At 32.2% G+C, this 7,011-nt stretch overlaps 1 pseudogene; it reads right to left on the reverse strand.

The window, feature by feature from the left end:
- Window positions 1-6,436, reverse strand: part of LOC143078557 (uncharacterized) — a 53,744-nt pseudogene extending 47,308 nt beyond the window's left edge.
- Between the last annotated feature and the right edge of the window lie 575 nt (window positions 6,437-7,011).

Here is a 7,011-nt window from a genome sequence, read left to right on the forward strand (position 1 = left end):
AAATTTTGGATGTGAAATACCATTTTTAATAAGTTTTCTACAGATACAGCCACATTTACTAATCAAATCTTTGTATCTTTGAAAGAATTTAGTAAAAGTTTAAAGTAATTTATGGTATCGAAATCTCTGACACAACAATTTCCCAGTGATGCATTGATTACGTTCGTTAAAATCTATGAAATCAGAACACACACGGACATATCGAGCGAGTTAAGATATATAAACACAGTATGATGAAGCCAAAGGCACAACGCCGTCTAAAAAAGGAAAATTGACAATAGGAAATGAAAAATCGTCTCTTTTGTCGTAAATTTTAGTATGAAGTTTCCCGTTAGAAATTGATATGTCTAAATCTGGAAAAGGACAACTGCTTCTGTTTATTTTAGATTTAGTTAAAGTAAGTTCTTTTTGGTAAATTTCGGAATAATATTTAGAGAACTCTGGATTATTCAACGAAAAAATATCATCCAGATAACGGTAGGTATTTTTGAATGTATCAACCAGATATAACAATGCTGGGTCTTTACCGAGTGAGGTCATAAACTGAGATTTATAGCAATATAGAAATAAATCTGCTATTAAAGGGGCACAGTTTGTGCCCATAGCAATACCTTCTACCTGAAGATACACTTTATCGCCGAAACGTACATAAATGTTATCTAGCAGAAAATTTAAAGCTTCAATCATATCCTCACATTTTTAGTAAGTGTATCTAGCAAACTTTCCTTTTTCGTTACAGAAGAGGCTTTAAACGAGTTACAGTAAATAAAATTACAATGAAATTGTTCGAAAGACCATTTTATCAAATACAAAAACTTTTTCTTTATAAGATTGTGTGGAAGTGTAGTGTACAGAGTAGAAAAATCATAACTGTCAACAGAATTATAAGGACCATCAAAAGCATGTATTTTATCTAAAACCTTTAAAGAATTTTTAACACTCCAAAAATAATTAATACCATTATTTTCATAACCTTTATTACAAAAGAATATAACTAGTTCTTTGATAGTAGTAAGGGAGATAGTTAGAAGCACTGGTATACTAGTAGTAGAACACCTTCTCGATGCGGTGATGAAACGGAATTTAAATGTTTTTCTGTGTTATTTCGGTAACCAGTACATGGTAGGGACTTTCAAATGTTCGGAAGATGCTTTAAGCTGGGTAGTGGTAGTGGTATGCTTGTTAACTATTTGACTCTCTGTGGTGATGGACCTAAAAGTAGAGGAATTGATTATTTCGTTTTGAAGAACTTCCGTGTAGTATATGTGTCACACCACCACTGCATTATTGGCTGCCTTGTCTGCCGATACGAGTACCTTGAGTTTATTTTTTATTCTAGAAATGGGAATATCATGGTTCCTATTATTAATTTCATGAGATATTCGAATATTAACAGTGTTCATAATTTTATTCAAATAACTGTCTAAAGATTTGTTATCTTATTTTAACGTTTGCACCAATTTTTACAGTAGGCAGACAGAGCGTCTTTAATGACCTGACAACACTGTTTCCAGTCTGGCGTATATATATAAAATTGTAATCCTGGTATCTATGATGAGTTTATTTCCAATCTACTATAGATGGAGGACGGCATTTTGGTCCTTTCTTTAGAAAAGTTATGACATCGCGGTCTTCGACGATGTTGGATCTCCTGTAATAACATGACCATAGGGAACATATCTAAAACTAGATGTTTCGCAGTCTCAAGTGGAAGGAACATTATTTTCTATATTGACGTCTGCTGTAATTGACGTATAATTAAAAATCAAATTTCTGCTCGTTGTCTTATAAGAATACGAAATAATGGCTTGTTCTATATTATCAAAATATGGAGGTATTAAGCTATAGACGGAAGAGTCATTATATATGCTAGACAAATTAATAAAATCAATACCTCTATTTATATATTTAAATTTAAGAAAATGTCGTTTATGATTTTCAGGTTTATCAATTCTAGGAAATAGCCTGTCAAGACAAAAGGCTGTAATAATACGGGTGTATTAAAAAAAACGGGCTAAAAAAAGAAATTTGATCACACTCCAGAAAAATAGCAGATAATTTAATTATAGGCATCTGACCCAGTTTGCATAATACTTGATGTCTACCACTATTTTTTTATTTAATTTATAGATAACAGATCAGCAAGTGTATAATTTATACGATGTTTAATACGTTGATTTCGTTTTTGCGTTTACCATGAGACCTATTATTTCTAAGTTGTTTATCAATATCAATGACATCGATAGAAGTTTTAGATATGTTCCCTTGCCCTTATAAATTGTCATTGAGACCGAGAGGATAAGCTGTTTGAAGTCTTTTTATCCAAAACAATTCGCGAACTTCGCGTGATTTTTCAAATTGTTTGTGTGATTCTCCTGGTTGTTTCTGAACGGTTTCGAAGGGTTGGAATTTTATATATTTAGTATACATGTATACGTAGCAAATTGAATGTATTAGCTGGATCCAAACTATTGAAATAAATACATTCCTTGTCTCCTTACTTTATATTTAACACAACTCTCACCATGCTATAAGTGTCCTGATTTGCAATAAAAAGAAAATGTTATCCTCCACACACATGGTAGTGAAAATAATGAGATGTAATTCACAATTCAGTTGAAATAATAAGTTGCGTAAAAAAAGTTCTAAGGTTCACGTATTGACATTTGTTTTTTTTAAAAGCAAGTTGTTACAGTAATTTCCCACTATACTTTCGAACCGTTGGAAATTATAACTACTGACTAAGAGAATTGACCAATCCAATGAATAGATATATCATACCAAGACACTATACAAGCCTATGTTCTTAATAGTGTCATCACAATTATAACCTTTTACGATAAATGTTGTTTTATGTATGTTTCAAATATGAAAGCATTCGAGTCAATGTTTCGTAAAATCTTCTCTTTAATTAATTTGAAATAATAAAGGACATATGATGGATAATGATTTGATTTATTAGAATAAAAATATCAAAGTTATTGACAAACAACAGGCTATTATGGAATTGAACCATCAAAATTTTTATTTCTATACTTGAAGATTTTGATGACTCTGCTGAAGAGACAGGAAAGGATTTATTGGTTTTAGCAGTCTTCTTCTGGTACTACACGACAATTCAATTAAACAAGGAGACACATTATTATCTCATGTATCTAGACAAAGCTAGGTACTAGTATTCAATTTATATACATGTTTTTTTTTAAAGAAACAATTACTTACAGGTTATCAAATAACATAGGCTCGTAGTAAATTGTATACACAGCATCAATTTAACTTTAAACAGATTAATATTGTTTTAGATACCGGTAACTTTAAATGCGTTTCTAGCATTATAATCAACTGTTAAAAAGTGTGGTCATGTATACTTTGTTATTTATGTTATGGTATGAAACCCTATTACTTTGTTGCCACTTTTAATGGTGTCATTATACTTGCTCAATTTGAGACCTACTGATTAATATCTTAGTCTTGAAAATGTGATGTATTAAAGTGTTCAAATTGAACTTTAGCTCGTTTTAAGAAATGCCAGTATAATTGTTGTTTTTTTTAACTCTAGGACAGGTAGCTTGGAAATTGTTATGCTTAAAACGCCTCTGATTGGTCAAATACGATTTTTTTTATGATCTTTATGTTTCTGAAAGATGTAAGGAGCCTGTAATAAAGTGTTGTTCTTGGATCAGTAACTGGAACAAGCACAAAACATCCATTACTTTTCAGTTTTAAATTATTTCAGATTATGTCTGGGTTTTACATAGATATAGGAAAAATGTGGTATGAGTTCCAATGAGACAACTCTCCATCCAAGTAACAATTCATAAAAGTAAACCATAATATGTCAAGGTACGGCCTTCAATACAGAGCCTTGGCTCACCCCGAATAGTAAGCTATTAAGGGCCCCAAACATTACTAGTGTAAAACAATTCAAACGGGAAAACCAACGGTCTACTCTACAGCCTGCTATACAATTATTCTGTACGTGTTTATTTCATTGTGTTAATAAAAGTACAACACATCTAACCTGAAATTATTTATATACTTGTACTTGTGTTTTGTTTCATCGACAACCATAACACATGTTACTTTTTTATTTTTTTTATTTTGTTTAATTTTGATCCATAAGATCCACCTGAAAGCGACTAGATACGATAACGTTACTATATGTCTGCTACATTTTTACTCCCCTTTATTCATTTAATTGAAAAGTATCTGTATCATTTTATGTAGAAGTTCTTACCATATAAAATCAGCTGTATGTAGTATTCTTCATTAATCCCTACTCTACAACTGTAAATTCCCTCATCATCAGGTAGAACGTTCAGTACATGTAATCTGTAGAACAGTCCTGTGTTTGTGACTGATACTTTATACATTGTAGGATCAATGACAGCGTTCTCACTAGCTATTAATGTCCTATCTTTGGACCATTTCAGCTTTTCCCTTTCGTATATACACTGTAGAACAGCTTCCTGTCCTTGTTTAACATACTGCTGAATAGGATCCAATTCAGAACCTGTACCGGCTGCATAAGTTTCTATTAAAACTATATCTAAACAAAAAGGCAAGTTAATGACAAATCAACCATTAATATACTGAAGGATCAGTTCTTGAAATTTTGAGTAAAGTTTGTTATTAAATTTAACCGATATTCTGATCTATCTATAAATGCAACAGATTTATGATTAGCTATCATTGTATAATGTGTAATTGTGAATGCTGCCCAAATCAACGTTGCATGTTAAAACTATTGACAAAGTCCATGTTTATCGAACCACTAAACAGAATCAGATTTGCGACACCGTGTTTTAATCATAAATATGTCTATCGTAAATTTCTGTTTGTCAATAAGTACAATAAGATATCATTGAATATGCACAAGTTTAACCTGACATTAACGCATTTCTTGTCTTTCTAATAAAAAGCGATTCCAAAACAGAATGAAAAAAACAAAGTAAGTCATTCATTCTTGAAAGTAATACGGATTAGGACTTCCAACGGAAAATAAACGAAGGAAAGTATGACAGGTCAAAACCAGACTCAAGCTACCGAACAATTCTAGCGACCAATCAAGCTAGCGACCACTTCTATCGACCACTAAAATTAACAATGAGCATAAATACGTAACAGAACCATTTAGAGATACGTCTGAAAATCACAAAATGACATTATACTACAACGTTCTACTAATATTTAATACGTGATGTATCGCTATTAATTGTTTAATGGACATTTGTTATAAATAAAGAACAGAAGAATAAATACTTAGACTTTTAGAAAGGAAACACTTTATAATAATTTTGTTTAAATTTCATTTTGGATTCCATCAAATAAACGTGAATAGCGACGTGCTTGCTTCAGGCTAATGTTCTAAATCAGTTATTCAGTTTTTGAAGATTTTATATTACATGACATTATACGTTGATATCAAATAGATATTTTCGTTCGTTTCCAAATAGGAAAGAAATAAAACAATAAAAAAGCAAAAGGCAAAACAGAAACAAGTTAAACAAAATCAAAGAGTCTGGAATGTTCTTTGTTTGCTAAACTTAGATTTTTTATCGTGTAACAAAAACTACATCGTACAAAAAATAGATAGATAAATTAATCAAAGGCTATCAACCTGTGTATCGTCGCCAAAGGAAATTGGGTACTAACGAAGCGGAGAGAATGAAAAAAATGTAAACAAGATGATAATTCATTCAATTTAAAGCACTTCTTCTGATTTGACGAGGGTACCGCTTAAGAAATTATTTTTTGACATATAATTCTTTAAATTATTAGGCCGATAAGTACAAAATTAAGGTCGATCATCCTTTGTCGCCCTATTGGCACACATTCAACTGTTTTTCAATATTTTCCCAGACATTCTGTTAATTATTATAGTGTGACATTTTTTTTCTTTGGTATGGGTTCATCTTTCAGTCCTTCTGAATAGTTCCCTACGGCAAAGATTTTACCCACACCTAGTGAGATTGAAAGCTTGTCCAAGGCCATTTTATTCATGAAAGTTCCCCGGAAGCTGACTGCCACATTACCAATTTCGAATTTTTGTCCATTACGGGTGGTGGCAGCTGTCGCTTCACTCCCATTTGCATACGGCAAAGTTCTTGACCACGGGTGGTAAGATTGAAAGTTTTTACCCATATCTTCAATCTGTATGAATACCTGGATGGGAAAGTGCACCTGAAGACTTCACTCGCCATCCACAGTCTGAGGTACCCATCAGTTATGGGTATGGGTTCATTTTTCAGTCTTTCTGAATAGGTCCCTACGGCAAAGTTTTTACCTACACCTATTGGGATTTAAAGCTTGTCCAATGCCCTTTCATTCATGAAAATGCCCAGGTGGGAAATTGCACCGGAAGCTGACAGCCACACATACCTGATTTGGAATGTTTGTCCATTACGGGTGGTGGCAGCTGTCGCGTCACTCCCATTTCCCTAGAAATTTAGAAAAACAAAAAACTGAGTAAACTGAACCACAGGGCAAATATGCCCTGCTTGATAATATCCTTTTAACAATTATTTAAACGAGACTTTCACTAAGGGTCCTTTATTGATCCCTAGTGATTAAGCGTTCACTTGATACCAAACTAAATCAAATACTATACTTATTGACAAAGTTTTCTCAATATGCATACGAACTTTTTTTTTTATATATATATATACTACTTTCTTGCATTTTTTGAATGTCCTTTTTGACAGGGTCGATAAAGTCATTCTTTACCTAAATGGTTTTAAGCAAATACTCGATATTTGAGAATGCCGAGTGTACAGAAAGCCGTTATATGATTTTCTACCGCATATAGCATATGGAATGTCCTTGTTCACATAAACTTTTTATTTATTTCACCGTTGATTGACATCTGAGCTAGTGTACTAAGATTTTTGTTATTATCTTTGACAACACTTAACACACATCTTAGTCTTGAGACTTGGTTCAATCGTTATGTACTAGTATGATAGTCTTTAATTAATCTATTCATGTTATACATACGATGTAGTTTTTGTT

Source organism: Mytilus galloprovincialis, chromosome 6 (genome assembly GCF_965363235.1).
Source record: "Mytilus galloprovincialis chromosome 6, xbMytGall1.hap1.1, whole genome shotgun sequence".
NCBI lineage: Eukaryota > Metazoa > Mollusca > Bivalvia > Mytilida > Mytilidae > Mytilus > Mytilus galloprovincialis.